The following is a 19,373-nucleotide window of genomic DNA, read 5'->3' on the forward strand; positions in this document are numbered from 1 at the left end:
TTATGCTCAGTGAAATAAGCAAGGCATATAAAGACAAAAATTGTATGATATCACTTATAATAGATGACTAGAAATAGCAAATTTGCAGACAATAGAAAGTAGACTAGTGCTTATCAGGAGAGGAGGAGATGGGGGCATGGGGTGGGTTTGTAATTATTTTTAATTAAAAAAATAAAATTTAGCCTAAAATAATGCAAAGTAGAAAACACAGCTATAAGGGAATACTAAGGAGAAAGAGATTGGTGTGACAAGATATTTCTCACAGTAATTTAAAAATTTAAAAAAAGGGGAGGTGAGTTTGGAAAGGAGGAAAATGGAGTAACTACAGTGGAGATATCTGACAAATAGTATCTCAGCCAGGTGATCAAGGTCAATGTCAAAGTGGTAAGTCAAGTTACACTATGTACCCTTGAAATGTTGTGATTTAAATAGCAATTTACCTCTGTGCTCTTCCTCCCAAATACCTGAATCTAATCAAGGGAAAAAAAGATCACATAAATCCCTTCTGGGGGACATTCCACAAAATATCTGACTAGTACTTCTCAGATGCTTCAGTAATCAAAAACAAGGAAATTCTGAGCAACTGTTTACAGCCAAAAGGAGCCTGACAGAGACATGATGACTAAATGTAAATAATGGTATTATGAATGGGATCCTGTAAGAGAAAAAGGACTTTATATAAAAACTAAGGAAAGCCGAATAAAGTCCATGAATTGTAACAAATGCACCATATTAATATGAGATGTTAATAATAGGGTTAACTAAGTGTAGGTATGTGGGAACCGTATGCAAAGGGTACCAGCCTCCCCACCTCCTAGACATGCTCCATCCCGTTACTCTGCCATCTTGCTCTTTCTAGCACTCACTGCCACCTGACAGGGTTTGTGCACCTTGTTTATGAATTTGCTACGTCTCTCCCACGTGTGTGTTCCATGAAGGCGAGGACTTTCTTTTGTTCTCTGATGGGACTCCAGTTGTAAGCCTGGCAATTATTAGGTACTCAGTACATATATCCTGAACAAATGAATGAATGCATAAATGAAGGAGTGAATGAATGAATGAGTGAATCAATGAATGAATGAATGCTTTCCCATTAACTCACTGTCTACCCTCTCAGGGATTAGTTCAGAATCAAAGGATTTTCTAAATATCCATATGTACTGGTTTCCTCTCCAGACCCGAATTCCCCCATACACCCGCCTCTCCTTGTGGATACACGTAGAATACTTTCCCTCAAACTCATTCCAGAAACTTTGGTGGTCTGAGTCGGGTCAGAGAGTTTTCAACCTGGAAGAGCTGGGATTGACTGCCCACAAACTGCACTCTGAGGTAGCTCTGTCCTCCCTCACAGAAGACAAGGCAGAGGAGAGGGGAAAAGTAAAGACTCTGCAGGGAAGGTCTGGGATTCAAATGCAGATCTTCTGTCTCCAACTGGTGTGACTTGAGCATGACCATTCCCCTTTTTGGCCTCAGTTTCCTCTTTTGTACAATGGACACCATCCCTCCACCTATGAACAGGTTGCTGTGATGCTTGACCAGGTGCAGGACCCTTTTGGGACCACCTGCTGGATGCTGGTATTCCCGGGAGACCCTGCACTTGGTGGGGGGGGGGGGGACTCTGCAAATATCAGTTCCCCTCCCCACTGAGGGGCCCCCACTGTGGTGCTCCTGCTGCCTTCATTCCAATTAGAGAGCAATCAAGGCCAGGAGAATGAGGCAAGCTGCCCAAGGTCATGGAGAAGGTTTGTGTTGCAAAGCTGGGGCTAGATGAATCGATGAATCCCAAATTCCTGATTCCTAGCTCAGGACCCTTCCCACTGCTGCCTGGCTGTTTTGGTTTTTTTTTTTGTTTTTTTTTTTTTAACAGTTCAGTGATTTTTAAAGAAATTTTTTAAATTAAATTCAGCTTTATTGAGATATATTCACATACCATACAATCATCCAAAGTGTACAAACAACTGTTCAGTACCATCATATAGTTGTGCATTCATCACCCCAATCTAGTCTTTGAATGTTTTCCTTATACCAGAAAAAGTAAAAATAAGAATAAAAAATAAAAGTACAAAAGAACACCCAAAGCATCCCCCCTCCCACCCTATCTTTCATTTAATTTTTGTCCCCATTTTTCTATTCATCTGCCCATACACTGGACAAAGGGAGTGAGATCCACAAGGTTTTCACAATCACACTGCCACCCCTTGTAAGCTACATTGCTATACGATCATCTTTAAGTGTCACGGCTACTGGGTTGCAGCTTGATAGTTTCAGGTATTTACTTCTAGCTATTCCAATGCACTAAAACCTAAAAAGGGTTATCTATATAGTGCATAAGAATGTCCACCAGAGTGACCTCTTGACTCCATTTGAAATCTCTCGGCCAGTGAAACTTTATTTTGTTTCATTTCACATCCCCCTTTTGGTCTAGAAGATGTTCTCAATCCCACGGTATCGGGTCCAGATTCATCCCCAGGAGTCGGATCCTGCATTGCTAGAGAGATTTACACTCGTGGGAGTCAGGTTCCACATAGGGGGTATGCTGCCTGACTTTTAAAAGGCTGTCTGAAGAGGTAGACTCTCCAGGTAGCAGTGAAGAAAGGAGCTGGACACCAAGTGAGCACCCTGCTCCATGAAATCTCCCGAGGCCAGGATAGGTGGGAACCTGGCACTTACCCAGGGCCTCTATGTGCCTCCGTCTGATTTAACCCTAGCACAGCCCTGGGCAGTAGGCATTACTAGTCCATGCCACAGAGGAGGAAACTGAGGCACAGAGAAGGAGAGCCCCTTGCTCCAGGTCACACACAGCTTACAAACAGCCCAGGTCTGTCTGGATCCCAGCTTTACCCACCTCTATAGTCCTGTGTTCCTGAGCCTCTGAAGGCCTCTTCTTTCCTGCCAAGATTTCTGGGGCTGTAGCATGTGCCTTTCTCCCAAAGTAGGGATCTCAAGCTCAGAGGACTGAAGCTCTTGGGCAGGTACAATGATGAGTGATGAGGTGGGTGGGCTGTCTGTGTGGGAAACTGGAAAGCCAAAGCCATGTTGAAAATGGGCTTCTGTCACTCCACTGGAAAGCAGACCCAGGGTGCCATTTTTTAAGGGAAAATGGAAACCCACATTTTTATGTGAAATGTTCTGATTTTTAAACATTGTCAATCATATTTGCAGATGTTTTTGGTCCTCAGTTCACTACATCACATAAATACCTGTAAGGGAGACAGAATGAGACAATTTTGAGTCTCTTTCTTTCCTTCCTTCCGTCCCTCCCTCCCTTCATCTTTTCTTTCTTTTTCTTTCCTTCTTCTGGGACATTTATAGTGCGGGGATGTCCTATATCTTCACCTTTTCTTTCTTTTTCTTTCTTTCTTTTTCTCTCTTCCCTCACTCCCTTCCTTCCTTCCTCACTTCTTTCCTGTAACTGGTGAGACAGAAAATGATCAAATAAAAGAAGGAAACAGCAGCTATATGATGAATAAGCAGTGGATATGTTAAAAGAATGGAGAAAATGAGCATAAATTCACCTCCACACACTTCCCACGTGTCACTATGAAGGACATTTCATTCATTGAGATTCTTCCCAGGAGAATAGCATTTGTTTGGAACAACGTCTGGGTGTGTAGCGTGAAACCCTGAGGCATGCCCAAGCAACAAAAGTTGTTCTCTAAATGGATGGTATGGAGACAAGGGGGAAAAGGTGATTGCTTCTGTGAGGGATGCTGAGAAGGAAGAGGGGGAGAGAAAGAAGGGCAAGGAGGGGATGGGGCAAGTCAGGATATTATGCCCTGTGTTCTGCCTTGACCCATACATGCCCGGCCCCAAATTTCTAAAATCATAGTTGCGCTCATAAAAAGGTGACTGAGTGGATTCCTCAAGGTTAAGATGAGAGCGATAACAGAGATGGTGGTGGGGAGGGTTAGAGGCAAGCAGGTGTCAGCCAGCCTCTGGGCTGTGTGTGCAGGAGTGCGGCCAATTCCCCATGAGACAGCTATGCTCCTCGCCCCCATTTTACACGGGAAGAAAACGAGCTCTGAGCGGGCTGGTGAGTCTGCCAGATCTTGTAGCCAGCGAGTGACAGTGCTGGGGTTCGAACCTCCTTTCCCCTGGTGTTCTCTGTTCCAGAATCCCCAGCAAGCGCTGGCGCGAGGGAAATTCGAAAACAAAGGGGCAGGTGGATTGCTCCTGCGCACGAAGCCGCTCACCACCAGGGGGCAGCGTGCGCTCACCGACGTCCCGCGGCTGCCTTTGTCCTGGCGAAGCCGGGTACTGCGCCATCTGCGGCTTGCGCTGCTCCCTCCTCGTCGCTGAGGGAGAGGGGCCCCCAGAGCCCTGCCAACCCCGGACAGGACTCCCCGCAGACCACGCCCACCGCTTGGGCTGCTTGTTCCCCCGGATCTCCCAGAGCAGCCAAGAAGCCTGTTCACCTCCGCCGTGACTCCCCAGTCACTCGCCCACCCCACCCCTCCATCGGGTACCCTCCCCGATGGGAGAGCATTTTCTAGGGTGAAATGCTATAAGCAAATGGAGCGTCAAGCGTCTCCGTTCTGTCCAGGTTCAGCCCAGAAGTCCACCCACCGTTGAAATCCGGGCTCAGAGAGGGGCTGTGTCAGCCCTGCACAAACCACACGTCTGAGTCCTCTGAGTGGTAGCTGAGTCTGCGGCCTAGCTCCGGTGCTTGCTGGTCCAGGGCGATGTGGGCCTCCCCGGAGGTGCCCTGGGACCAGGAGGCTCCTGCAGCTGGCATTTGTCCCAGGCTGGTGGTCCTGGGCTTGTCCTGTAGAGACCCAAGGGGAGCCTTCCGCAGAGATAGACGACTTGCAAATCAGAGCTGGGATTGCAACCCAGACGGGCTGTCTTCCAGAGCCAATGGGCTCTGCAGCGGAGCCCACCCCACCCACCAGACCCTCTCACACACAGACACACACAGCGATCCTGCCCTGAATGTTTAGTCTGCTAGAAAACATCCTTTATGTGCATGACCTCATTCAACCCTCAAAGAGCCCTGCAAAGAAGAAAGGCTGCCACACCCATTCCACAGATGGAAGATTGAGGCTGGGACGGGCCACCATCTGGGAGAGCTCATAGGGCTGAGCCCTGGGCCTTGATCCCTGCCCCTCCCTCACCCCCATCTTCCTTGCCTTGTCTCCAGTTCTAACATATTCTTGCCCCTCTCTTATAGCAACCCATCATATTTCTTTCACAGAGCCTGACGGGACAGGTTAGTATATTCTTGCTCATGTGACAGTCTCTACTACCTGTCTTCCTTACTCAACCTTGAGCGCTCTGGGGGCAGGAACTGTTGTATTCCCCACACCTAACAACTTGTCTGGTACACAGTAGGTCTTCAATAAAATGTATTGAATGAAAGAATGAAAATTTGACACAACCCTGAGCTGTAGGTAATATCCCTGCACTGTAAATGTCCCAGGCTTGGAATGTGGGCTGGTATTGAAAAGAAGGAAAGTTTCTGATATGAGCCAATCAAGAAGTCCACCAAAATGCATTCGGTTGAAGAGTTTATAAACATAAAATGACATGTATGCATATTGCAAATACTTTGCATGTTTGGGGATTAGAAATAGAATGGAATAGAGTAGCTGTACACAGTGAGCTAAGAACACAGTTGGAGTTTGGGCAAGCAGAGCAGAGGGCTAGGATGAAGCTGGTATGTCCAGGCTAGACCTAGCAGGCTACTCTGGCCAGGGCCCCCTCCTTCTGCTAATGACGGGATGAAAATAATCCTAAGAGCCATAGGCAAATAAACAGTGGACCACGCCACCCACGGCTTTGATAGCTACACCCAGGAGGAACAATTAGGAGGGTTTGGTGTTGAACTTGGGTTGCAAGTGAAATGATTTTTCTGAGCTGGTGGGTTTGGAGCTTCTAGGGCCCTGCAGGCTGCTGTGGCTCCTGCTGGCTGATACACTGTCCTCATCAGGGTGAGTCTGACTTGCTTCACCTGTGCAGTTCGCCATCATTTAAGAGTGAGAGGAAGCCTCAGAGGGAGAGGACGGGGCGAACACAGAAAGGGGATGTCACTTGCTTGCCGTAGCCTTCCAGCTGGTAGGTGGCAGGAAGAGGATTTGCACCCAGGTCTCTCTGTCTTCACAGAGAGTTACAGCTGCCAACTGTGTCCTGGAGCTGGGCAGAGCCCGCTGCGGCAGGGAGCCAAATCCTGGCAGGCTGGCACAACCTTTGCTGCTTTAAGCCCCAATCATGTGCTGTAAATGAGTCTGCCAGCATGGGAGAAACAGAACAGGGGTGGTGACTTTCCAGGCTTTCAATTTATGATGCTTCCTGACAGGAGGCTGCTGGAGGCAGAGCTGTAAGATGCTTACAAAACCCATTTCCGGCTGCTGGGAAGGCATATACTCATCACTCCCTCCACCCGCATTTGTCAACCCAGGCTGCTTGCCCAGCCCTGGCTAAGGGCCAAAGAAGCCGGCCTCAGGGGAGCCAAAACAAGCTGGGTGCAAATCACAGGTCTCCCTCTGACTAGCTATGTGGCATTGCTGTGTGATGTTGGAGGAACCACTCAACCTCTCTGGGCTCTTTTCCTCATTTGTAAAATGGGGCCATGCCAAGAAGAAGAGAAACTGTATACAAAATGTAAGTGTGCTTGATGCAGTCGGTGCAAGGGGAGCACCTAAGTTTCTGACCTGCAGTCCAGTGCTCCTGCCAGGTCCCAAGGGTGGAGGTAGTGCTGAGAGGCAAGGCACGGGGCCTTTGGATGCTGACCACTGAGCTTGGATTTTATCCTGGAGCCATCAGAAGGGTGGAGGGAATTGTTCCAATTTGCATTTTAGGAAAGGTCCTCAGAGTGTTGACTTGGAGGTGGGAAGCTGGCACAGTGAGAAGTGGCAGGGTGTCTGGCAGGGTGTCTGCCAGGGCAGGAGGTGTTGCTGGTGAACACAGGCGCATAGGCAATGCCCAAATTGCTTCCCTGTGCCCATTTGTGCTCCCATACGAGGTCACCTTTGTGCTTCCCCATTGAGGACCCACCTCCCGTGGCTCCTTGTGATTTCAGGTTCCACTTACTCAGTTTTTACTCAAATCCTTGCTCCTGCCCAGTCACTAGAAAAACATCAGGATTCAGACAGTTTCTTTTCTTTTCAAGGAGACAGTGCAGTGTTGTAGGAAGGGCACCAAGAAAAATGTAGGCCTGAGTTCAGCTCCTTGCTATTCCTATCACTCCAACTACCTTGGGCAGGCCCCATGGGGTCAGCTGAATAATGGCCCCCAAAGCTGATCCCCAGAACCTATGGGTGTGCTGCCTTACCTGGATTTGGGGATGTAATTTAATCAAGGACCTTGAGAGGAGGGAGATTATCCTGGGTTACCAGAGTGGGTCTGATGTAACCACAAGGGTCCTCCTAAAAGGGAGGTAGGAGAGATTGGAAGATGTGCTACGCTGACGGCTTTGAAGATGGAGGAAGGGGCCATGGACCAAGGATTCTGGTGGCTTCTGGAAGCTGGAAAAGGCGAGGCAACGGATTCTCTCCTGGAGCCTCCAGTAGGAATACAGATTGCTGACACCTTGGTTTTAGCCAGTGAAACCCATTTTGGACTTGGACTCCAGAACTGTAAGAGAATAAATGTGTGCTGTTTTAAGCCACTGTGTTTGTGGTAAGTTGTTACAGCAGCCATCAAAAACAAATGCATCCTTTCCTCTCTCCAGTCTCTGCTTCCCCATTGAGGATGTTGGGCCCAGGAAACCTTTGTGCACAGATTCGGTGAGCATGGGCGCAGCTGAGTGGAGATGACTCCAGCCTTTCCTGCTTGGCACTCCCAAATTGTCCCTGTGACCAAGAAGAAAAAGACATGGCTGATCAGGCATCCCAAACTCAAGAGGCTGCAACTTCGGTTGTACAAATGGGTAAGGCAGGCAGGGTGAGTGGGCGATAGGGACTGGTGGGGCCTGCAGAGAAGTGCAGAGCCAAGGCCCCACTACAGGCCAGTAGGAATGTGGCACCATGGTGTTACCAGGTGGGAGGTGGGCTCAGGGTGCTCAGTCATCCAGCACTGCCAGAGAAGTCAGGACCATGGATTTTCATGTGAAAATTCACAATCCCTTTGGTGTTGCCAACCAATTACAAAAGAATGAAAGAGTGAGCCAAGCTAAACTCATCTGTGGCCCCAGCCAGCCTCCAGGCTGCAGCGTTGCTTCCTCCAGCTTGTTCATTCAATCTCTGGGTTTTGGAATCAGCCTGATTGCGCTGGAATCCCAGCTCTCCACAGCGGTGTGATCGTGGGCAACTGACCTGATCTCTCTAAGCCTGAGTTTCCTTATCTGTAAAACAGAGGCAAGCACTCCAATCTCACCAGGCGAGAGTAAGGAATAAATTAGGGAGTGTGTGTATGTAAATATGCCAGAGCAGGGGCTGGAACAGCATAAGCTAGTTATTAAATGTGAGTTGTTATTGCTATTACCATTGTTTTGTTGTGTGACTGGGAAGAGGGCTCTCCATTCTTCTGCTCTTTGTTGGTCCTTCCTTGAGGCAAGGACCTTTTTGTCAACCAAGGATGGCAACGCAGAGATGGAGCTCTAGAGAAAAGCTCCGACAGCCTGCCATCTCCGTGTTTACACCCCAGGGCATGTGTGAAGTTGGAGCTGGAATGTGATCAACAATCAACATCCCATTCAATCCCTTGGAAAAGCAGCATTTGCAAACCCCACTGGCTCTGACCCCCTGCTGCCCCAGGCCAGGCTGACGTCCAGCTCACAACAGCCACGTCCCCCAGACCCCAGAGAAGTTTTAGTGAACTCAGTGCTTCCCCAGCTTCACTTCCTCACACTACAGTCAACATCTTCCTAGATGATCATTTGCATAATATTTTCTTTAAGTTGACTCACTTTTTATACTTCTATAAAGTTGGCTCCATCTTAGCAACATTGTATGTAGAACAATGGGTTTGATGAGCTGGTTATTTCCTTTGTATACGTGTTGAGCTTAAAAGCATCCTTGTTCAAATTTTGAGTTTGTCAGTGTCATCTTGCTTGCTCTCACTGACGGCCGTCGTACCGCCCTTTGGGTTGGGTTGCATTCAAGGTCAGTGTTATGTCTTGTCTACACTGTTTTATTCCTGTGGAGGTTTCTTCCATTCTTAGCTCCTGCCATAGCATCTCCCATGGCGACTCACAGAGGCTAGAGGGAAGGAGTAAAGAGAGAGCAAGTAATCTAGAGAAACTCAGGAAGACATCCTTCAGGCATCGTTATCAGCTCTTGATTTTTTAAAATGGATTTTATGGTGTGTTTGAGTAATTCATTCATGCCTTCTGCCTGTAAAATGATTCTCAGTCCTTCTGTTGAAACTAAATGTGTGAATTAAGAGTGTGGCTTTAGTAACACTCCATTGTCTGTAAGACAAAGTCCAAAAGCGTGGCACGATATCCGAGGCCCTTTGTAGCCCCCACTCCCCAGCAATCTTATCTTCTGCTGTGTTTCCCTTTAGTCTTCATAGTCCAGCACCATCCAGCCACTGAGAGCTCCCCTTCTGTGAAGTTATATACATTGGTCTCTCTCTTGAGAGAAACCCCTCAGCCTTTGCTTATGGAGAAAACTTCTATTCAGTCTTCAAAACCCTACTCAGCATCACCTCCTTTGTGACGCCTTCCCTGGCCCACTCTCTAACCTCAATCTCCCCAGAATAGATGATCACTCTTTCTCCTCTGCTAAATCTCTCCAATCCTTTTTGGCCTCTTCTTTGCCAGTACCATGGACTGAGCCTACAACACCTTTAACCCAGATGAGGACAACAGCCTCCTCACAGCTCTCTCCATTTCCCTTTCACCCCTTTTACCTCCCCTCCAATCTGATCTCTGCAGCAGCCAGAGTAATCATATAAACACTTAGGCAGAGCAAGACGCTTCCCTGTTTAAAATCTTCTGGTAGCTTCCATTGCATGTAGAATAAATTCCAAACTCCTGATAAAGGGCCCCAAGGCCTGATGAGATCTAGCCCCCATTCCCTCATCCCTGACCACTATCCCTGAGGCTCACTGGCCCGGTCTTTCCACTCTAGCATCTGAAGCTTCTTGTCCCTCATCTGGAATGTTCTGTAACCCCTGCCCTAGGCCACCCGTGCCTACCCTGTCCTGCACACACGCATGCTCTCTTCACTTGTCTGACTTCTGTGCGTCGTTCAGGTCTTACCAGGAACATCACTCTTGGGGAAGCCCTTGGCTCCGTCTCCCATCGGCTTCCCCCACGAGACTGTGCACTCAGCAAGGGCAGAGTTTGCCTTGCATTCATCTGTGTGTTCCCAGGCTGATGCCAGGGCAAAGCACCATTCAAATGTAGGGACAGAAACTGCCCTACTGGGTCCCACAAGAAGCACCGTCTCTCTGGGGGTGGTATGTGGGCTTTGGCTGGAGTCAGGAGAACCCAGGCTGGGTATGAAACTCTGATCCCAATTCCGTGCAGCCTTGGGCCAGTCCCCTGCCCTTGCTGGATCCATTTCCTGGGGTTTGGATTGGAGCTCTCAAAGCCCCTTCCTGCTCAGGATTCGTAGAGCTCAGTCCTTCACAGAACCTGTTTCTTCACCCCTAAATGGGGATAATGACACCCACATATGCAAGATCCTCATTTGGGGCCTCACCCACAAGTGACAGAGTATTATGATTTCCCTGAGCCACTTCCTCCATAAAAAAAAATTTTTTTAAATTATATTTTATAATTGCCTTGGTATGAAGACAAATATAATCCAGAATGGATGACATTCATTTTTACAATCTTCATTTACAATAAACTGAAACATTTCTGTGGGCCCCTAAAAATATTCTGGGTGCTAGGCACCATGGGGACTGTGCCTGATGGATGAGTTGGCTCTGATCCCGGGTCCATGAAGTCACTCGGTGTTTGTGGAGCATCTCCCATCACTGGCACCGGTGGAAGCCAACATTGCTTGGTGCTAGTAGCACCTCAAGTTGTCTGGGTTTATCCTTAAGCAGCTCTGCCAATGACAGATGCACACTTAACTGTCCTCCAATTCAGAAGGTTTGTTAACTGGCCCAAAGTTGCCCAGCACACTAGACCTTTGTCACAGCTGGCCCCTAGTTTGGGGCTGAGGGTATGCAGCAGAAGGTGGGGGGAGGTCTGGGGAGTGGGGGATGGCAGGAGATGAGGTGGGGAGGTGAGACAGGGCACCACCACCAAGGGGGACGTTGCCTTCTGCAGCCTTTGTTGCTGGGCATTACAAGCCCCAAGGATCCACCTGAAAAATGCTTACACGTGACCCTGGAATGAGAGAAAAATGCAAAAGCCAAACTGATCCAACACCAAGATCATGGCTATGCATATACGGAGCTGCCTGTGGACGGAGTCTGTGTAATACAGAGTGTTGCACCCTTAGGGGGCTAGATTTGTGGGTGATTTTATTTTCCCACTTATTTTCCAAATTTCCCTGATGTTGTATTTTCAAATAGGAAAATACACAGAGAGATCTCCCCTCAACCTTGTTCCTTAAAGCAACAAAACCCTAAGACTGAGAAAACCAAGGGCCCCCAGTACACAGCTGCCTCCACTTGATCTGTCACTTCTGCTGCTGCCAAAATCTCACTTCTCTTTCACTGCAGGATCTGTGGCTTTGCTAGAAATGCATCACCAGGCAAGCAGGATCAGCTCGTTTGTCAGGGAAAGGACAAAAGGAAGCTCTATCTCAGAGGCTGATGTCAGAGCCCCCATCCAAGCCCAGAACCTTGGAAGGAGGGGGAAAGTGGTGGAAAGGGTTGGGGGGAGGGGTGCAGAGGAATTGAGGGGGGCTGGAGGAGGGGCAGACATCACCTCACATCTCCACTCCCAGGGTGCTGCATTTACACAACAAGCTGTATTTTTCCAGAGCGCCCGCTGCTTATTTATTAGTTATGGCAGAGGCTGGAAGCCATTTCATCGAGTGGCAGAGAAGCTGAACTATTTTTTATCCAAGGTTCCAGCTGAGGGATGGGATTTTCCAAGGCCATGGCAATTCCTTTCAGAGGACACAAGGACACATTCATTTCTCCACTAAATCATTCATTCTTTCAACAGCTGTATAATGAGCCCCCACTGTGGACCAGACACAGTTCCAGGCCTGGGGCTCAAATGGTGGATAAGACAGGTTTGACATTTGCTCTTGGGGAGCTCCCAGGCTTATAAAGTGAGTGACAGTTGTCATGGTAATCCCACACTTGAATATGTAATTACAAATGGAGAGACGTATAGGAGACAAGACAAGGCAGGGAAGGCATCTCATTGAAAGGAAACTGAGCTGAGGGACAAGGAGGTGTAAGGTGGAGGGTGGAAAAAGGAAGGTGGCTGCAGAAAAAGCATCCTCATAGAGGGAACTGCATGTGCAAAGGTCCTGAGGCAGAAGGGATCATAGGGCGTTCAAGGAATTGAAAGCATAGCTGGAACAGAGAAAATGATAAAAGAGGGAGGTAGAAGAAGGGACTTCAAGGAGGAGGAATTAAGCCATTTGGGGCCTGGTTTTGGTCTCAGACCTAAAATGATGGGAAACACTGAAGAATTTTAAACATCTGAGTGACATGATACTGGGTATCCACAAGCATGCTTTGAATCTCTAATACCCCATGTGGCTGGGGGCAAGTCATTGCATCTCACCAAGCTGTTTCTCTCCTTGTAAAGAGGGAATCAGCAGGACCACCTCACTGGACAATTACCATTTAGTTGTGTGTTTCTTTAATTCCAGGGTGAGTATAATCATCCTTGCTTATGGATACTGAAACTGAGGCTCAGAGAAGTGAAGTGACCTGCCCTGGGACACACAGCCAGATAGTGGCAGAGCTCGGTTTGAACCCCAGTCTTTCACTATCCCAAACTATATCCCTGCATGACCATGGAATGTGGCTCGGTCAAAATGAGGGCTGGAAAGCAGGCGGAACAGGACCTGACGTGTAACAGGTTTTTGCTGCACCGGTTCCCATGCCCTCCATATCCAGCCTGGCCAGATACAGAGAAAAAAAGACCAGGAGATCCTGTGTGTGTGTGTGTGTGTGTGTGTGTGTGTGTGTGTGTGTGTGTGTGTGTGTGTGTGTGTTTAGGTCTAGTTATTTTCGGCAGCAAAGGAATTTAATTAAGAATTGAGTTCCCAGCTTTCCTGCTGAGAGTTAGCCGAGGGGTACAGGAGAGCTTAAGGAAATCAAAGTCCTAGTCAGCTGCAGACAGTGACACCAAAATGATGAAGCTCAGCACTGAAGCTCCCAGTGGGGCAAGGGATGGGGTGTGAATGCTGTTCTGGAAACTGGTCTGATAATGTGCTGGTGCTCACGGGCAGACTTCCTTCTGGATCTCAATTGGAACAGAGTCTGGGCAGCTGTTGACCATGAGGGTGGCAGAGATGGTGGTGTCACTGGAGTGGGAGTGGTTAGGCAGGGCTGTCCGTGGTCGAGCCCTGAAAGTGGAGATGGTTTCCCGGGAACCCTCCCCGGAGCTTCTGCAGGTCTGTTTCTCTGTCTGGTAGCTTCTCTCCTCATTTAGCTCTGGAGGCCAGGGGTCCTGGCACCCACGTTAAGATTTCAGACAGTTTCCTAAAACATCCATCCAAGACAAAGGGCTTGCATCCTGAATCCAGTTTAGACATGTGTTTTATTTGACTTGCACTGTGTTAAAATATATATATACATACATATGAACCAATATTTTGAAAAGGTGATTTTTTTGGGGGACACACAGTACGCTAAGTGTCCTGCCTTCCAAGGCCTGAGGAGATGGCAGGTCAACACGGACTGAGGTACATCAATGAAATTGTTTGCATGGTGATAAGGGCCAGACAAGGGTGAGAGAGTGGGACAGGGGCAGGGGCTGCAATAAACTGGGTGCTCTGGGAGTCTTCAAGGTGGAGGAGGCAGTCAGCTGATAGAGGGGGGGAGGAGCTAGTCCCCAGGTAGAGACCAGAGTGGGTGCATCGCGTGTAGGTGAGTGTACATCCTCAATGAGGTTAGAGCCTAGCGTGCAGAGTGAGGTGGACCAGAGAAGGATCAAAAGACAGATCAGCTCAGGGGATGGTGTCCATAAAGAGCTCATTGTTACGGATTTGTCGTTGTCATTATAACTGCTATGTTGAACTAGAGTGACTTGTGGGAAGTGGTCCAAAGGCAACTTTATTTCTGTCTCGCGCTTGAGAGAGGAAGTTTCTCCCAGGCCTCGGGATGAAAGCTCAGCAAGCCCCGTGACTCTCCCATCCATTCCTCTCTCTTGGGTGATATTGACTGACCTCAGCCACTTGTGTCACCAGCCACAGCTTCATTTCAGGGACTCACAGTGCCAGCCCAGGGGATTAATCAACTTCTCCATCTTCATGCAAAGGAAAAGTTGCTTCCCCATCCCTTCCCACAATTAAGGCCACCTTTTGTGGAGACCACCAGCAGGGTCTCTGCTCCCCTTGCCCCCTCCTCAATCCCTAGCTGCTCTTTCATATCCCACCCAGGGTCAAGGAGAGGAGAGGAAAGGGAAGGCAACAGATTTTACTTGACAGTGTGGCTTTGCATTTGCTGCCTCCGGCAGGTGGTCAAAACTGGCTTTTACTACCAAGGGTGTTTCTGGGGGTAGGGGTAGGGGGTGTCTCTGGGGGCTCCCCTGCTAGGGCCCTCTGGCTGTAATTCTAGGATGGTGATGCTCTTGCTTGGCTGCCCATGCTCTCCTAGGTCTTCATTCCTTGGTCATCCCTCCACTCAACACTAGCAGCCCTTCCAGAAGAAACCCTCTTGGCAGTCCTGAAAGCCACACTTGGTGGACCTTCTCTGCTACTGGGACCGCATCTGATCCAAGGAAGCCCTCACACATCCCTTGGCCTACCTTGGGATGAATCACTTACATAATCATCGCCACCATCATCATCACCATTATCATCATCATCACCATTATCATCATCATCATTATAATCACCATCATAATCATCATCACTATCACCATCATCATCATCATCACCACCACCATCAGTCTAAATCAGAAGTCTGCAAACATTTACTTAAAGGGCCAAGGAGCCAACATCATAGGCTCGATGGGTCATATGGTCTCTGTGGCATTGACCCAACTCTGCCATTGCAGCTGGAAAGCAGCCATAGTCAACACATAAATGAATGCTGTGTCTGTGCTTCAATCAAACTTTATTTACAAAAATAGATAGCTGGCCATAGTTTGCTGACCCCTTGTCTAAACAGACTTCAGAAATAACATCTCCCTGACTGTATAAGAATACAGACACCAAGTCATCCGTCATTCCAAGGCGTAAAATGAGGCCTCTCTGAATCCATCTTCCTATTGGAATCTCAGCCCTTGCAAATGTCCACGCACACACCAAAGCAGAGAGAATGATTCCCAAGTACCCACCACTCGGCTTCAACCACCATTGCCCTCTGACATGGAGGTTGGGGGATGACCAAATAGGATGGAGGAATAAAAACAAAAATGAGTTACCAAGAAGCATCCTCTTTCTCCTGGAGAACCTTGTAGCTTCATTTCAATGACTTTGATGGTTTGAAGCCAGAGTCCTGGATCTTCAAACCTCGAGGCAGAGATATTTTCCAACATGCCTGGCCTGGCCTTGTCTGCTTTCCTAGAATAGCTGAGGAGAACAGCCAGGATGAGTCTCCTTTATAAGTTAAGCAACTTCAGTGATTCTTGCTGATGGTGGCTTCTTGATAACCATAGAAAATCCAGGGGCTGCTGTGTGACCTTGGGCAGGGGCCTTTGTCTCTGTGGAGTCTGGTCTTCACATCAGCACAATGGGTTCATAACACCTACTCCCACAGGTTGGTTGCAAGGATTAAATGATACAACGAATGTCAGTAATGTTTTAGTGGATATTCTGAACTCACTGGGGACATAAACATAACTTGTTTTTCTCCAGTCCCTGCCTTTGGCTCTGTGTCACTAATCTTCCTTTCTCATCCTTTGTCAACACCTCTGGCAGATGATCAATACTTACCAGCTCCGTTTCTCTGGAGCCACCCCAGCTCATTTGCTTTTGATTTCTCTGCCTTGTAACACTGCCGAGTGCCCTCGTTGATTCATTCAACAAATATACACTGGCAGCTGTTCCATGTCACCGGGCACAGAAAGGAAGTGGGCAGGACCCTTCATCTCAAAGCTCGGGGTCTCACAGGGACACTTAAACAAGGCCAAGTGACTCAGGCATCCTCTAGGATTTATTAAGAAAGGCAGAATTTGCCACCAGAAAATCACCCCAAGTCTATCCTGGGTATGGGCACAGAAGACAGGAAGGCAAGGATGAGGAAATCTTTGGAACTGTGAGTCATCAGCAGAGTTCAGGGTATGGGGGCTTCCCCCACCCCTCCTAGGACCCAGACGCACACCCACATGAGAAACGTATTTTGACACCTGCCACACAAAGGCCAGCAAAGCCTCATCAGTCCCAAACAGAGAAGCAGCAACGGGCAACAGATGGAGGAAGATAAGAGCAGTCAGAGAATAGAGACACACGTTCCCTTCCCTCTCCCTCAGCAACTGATCAAAACACCCCCCTCTAGCCTGACATCAGGGATGGGGAGAAAGAATAAAAGAGCAGACTACCATTCAAGTCCCCCAAGCCTCCAGCCTGGCTGGTGATATGGAGAGTCGAGAAGCAGGGGAGAAGATAAAGTTTAAATTAAAGATGAGATTGTAGTTCTAAATGGATGAGACTGGACTTCTAATGACCTGCAGTGCCTGGAAAGCTCTGCACATCTGCCAAGACCTTTAGAGATGGTTTTCTATTGAAACCTCTCCACAAACCTATGTATAAGCCAGGTGGCTGGTTAGGGAAACCTAACCCAAATTAGACTAAGCAGTAAAAATTCTTTGTGCCTCACATGGTTGGGGAAGAATAATGGGTTACCTTTTGAAGGAGGGAATCAGTGGCTCAGGGATTAGATCCAGGAATTCACATGTCCAGGACACACACACATACTCCCTCTCTTCTCCTCTCCTCATTCCCTCTCTCTCTCTCTCTCTCTCTCTCATTGCAGGATTATTTAATATTATTTATTCATTTGTCAAACAATACTGGAAATCTGATTTAGTTTCCAATTGCTGCTTTAACAACTTGCCATGAACTTGGTGGCTTAAAATAACACAATTATTCTCTTACAGCTATGGTGGTCAGAGGTCCAAAATGGATCTCACTGGGATGAAATCAAGGTATTTGCAGAGCCATGATCCTTCTGGACACTCTAAGAGAGAATCAATTCATTTGTCTTTTCAAGATTTTAGAGGTGCTTACATTCCTTGGCTCGTGGACCCCATCTTACATCTTCAAGGCCAACAGCATAACATCTTGAAATCTCTCTCCGAATCTGACCTCTTATTCTGCCTCCCTCTTCCAATTTTAGGGACCCGTGTGATGACATTGGGCCCCTGCATATGGTCCGGGACAATCTCCCCATTTTAAGGTCAGCTGATTAATGACCTTAATTCCACCTGCAGCCTTAATTCCTCTTTCCCATGTAACCTAACATATTCACAGGTTCCAGGAATTAGGATGTGAACGTATTTGGGGCAGCCATTATTCGACCTACCACAATGTCTAACAGGCATCTCAAACTTGTCAAATCCGTTCCTGAACTTCTGTTCTTCCTCTCACAAATCCACTCCACCTGCAACCTTCCTGGTCCCAGATGGCAAGTCCATCCTTCAGGTCACACAAGGCATGAAGTCTTGACCTCTCTCTTTCTCACATCTTGCCTTCAATGGGTCCAGTTAGCTCTACCCCTAGCATTTACCCAGAATCTCCTCACTTGTCACCACTCTGCTTCTCAACAGCCTGAATGAACCCCCATCCTCTCTTACCTGGACACACACAAAAGCCGCCTCTCAGTTCTCTGTGCTTCTACCTTTAACCCCGACATCCTATCCCCAGCAGAGCAGACAAAGGGATCCTTTTACAACTGAAGTCCGTTCATGTTGCCTGTGGTAGGTAGCCCTACCAGATCCCTGTGTTGACTGAGAAGGAAACACAGGAATCAGGAAGACGGAGATCAAAATGCTATTTAATTACTGATAAAAGCTATGGTAGAGGGCTTGGCTTAGGTGCTGCAAAGGGTTTGTTAAAAATCCCTTGAACTGAATTCCCCGACCAAAACAACAGGCATCCCCCTCAGAAGAGAAGAGCTCTGCTAAGATAGCCAAGCAAGCAGATCAAAAATGCTCACCTCCTGAAGGTGGGCAGATGTGAAGGAGAGAAAGGACACAGGTCTGCACCAGCACCTCCCAGCCCCCACCTGGAGGAGGGAGTCAAGGGTGGGGCAAGGGACCAGGAGTGCTCTGGGAAATCCTTCCCCTGGGAAACATTATAAGTGGGAAATAAATGTTCCTTTTTAATTCTTCCTGATGCTTTGGTGTGAGGGGATTATGTATTCATGGCCCAGGGAGAGGCTTATTTCTGCATGCAGATTTGTCTGGGGATGGATATGGACTGCAGGGGCTAGGGTATTAGAGGATGCTGTGGATAGCTGACAGTAATGTATGTCAAGGTGTGCCTCACACTTGAATCTAGTGACTTACTTCTAATGAATAGAATATGGCAAAAGTAATGGAAGGTCACTTCCCAGATTAAGTTACAGAAGAGTGCAACTTACTTCTTGCTAGCCCTGTCTCTGGCTCTTCTCTCGTCCTTTCCCAGATGAAGCAAGATGCCATGTGGAGAGGCCCAGGTGGCCGGGAACTAAGGGTGATCTCCATTCAATGGCCAGCAAGAAACTGAGGTCTTCAGTCCAATAGTCCCCCAGGGATTGAATCCTGCCAGTAGTCATGTGAGTGAGCTTGGAAGTGGATTCTTTCCCAGTTGAGCCTTGTAATGTCAACTGCCTTGATTAATATCTTGATGGCAGCCTGCAAAAGACCCTAAAGCAGAGAGGTTCAGCTAAGCCTGTGGGATTCCTGATCCATAGAAACTGACATAACAAATTGTGTTCTTTGAAGTCATTAAGTTTTGGAGCTATTTGTTACTCAGCAGTGGATAACTAATACACAATTCCTTAGCACAGTGCTTGGCACATAAATGCTCAAATGAACAAACAAAAAATGATGGATGCTAGTCTTTGTTATATCTGACTCAAAACCACTTCCCTAGCTATCCGTTAAGGGTGACCACTATACTTCTAAGGTTAGCAATGTCTTTCAAATATCTTACTTCCTGTTGTTCTCAGCTGTCTCTGAATCTCAGAAAATTAAGGAGCAGAGAGTGGAGGAATTTTCTTCTATTTTTTAGTTTGGGAGGCATGAAGAGACTGAAACTGAGATGAATTGCTTCACCCCCTCCCCCTTACTGTGATTTAGCTGGTCCTGAATTTCCATCTCACCCCATGAATTGAGTTGCTGCCCAAATTCAGTTCTAGCTGAAGAGCTATAAAATGGCGTCAGATAAAAACAGCACAACCCACACAGAAAC

The 19,373-nt window shown here is 47.9% G+C and overlaps 1 long non-coding RNA gene across 1 annotated transcript; it reads right to left on the reverse strand.

The window, feature by feature from the left end:
* Nucleotides 1-5,505: 5,505 nt before the first annotated feature.
* Nucleotides 5,506-18,194, reverse strand: LOC119508155. The gene is made up of 3 exons (XR_005211408.1): nucleotides 18,136-18,194; nucleotides 8,846-9,137; nucleotides 5,506-7,790 (listed from the first exon to the last, which is right to left on the reverse strand). It is a non-coding gene; the product is annotated as an uncharacterized LOC119508155 (long non-coding RNA).
* Between the last annotated feature and the right edge of the window lie 1,179 nt (nucleotides 18,195-19,373).

The sequence above is a fragment of the Choloepus didactylus genome, chromosome 13 (genome assembly GCF_015220235.1).
Source record: "Choloepus didactylus isolate mChoDid1 chromosome 13, mChoDid1.pri, whole genome shotgun sequence".
Classification (NCBI taxonomy): Eukaryota; Metazoa; Chordata; class Mammalia; order Pilosa; family Megalonychidae; genus Choloepus; species Choloepus didactylus.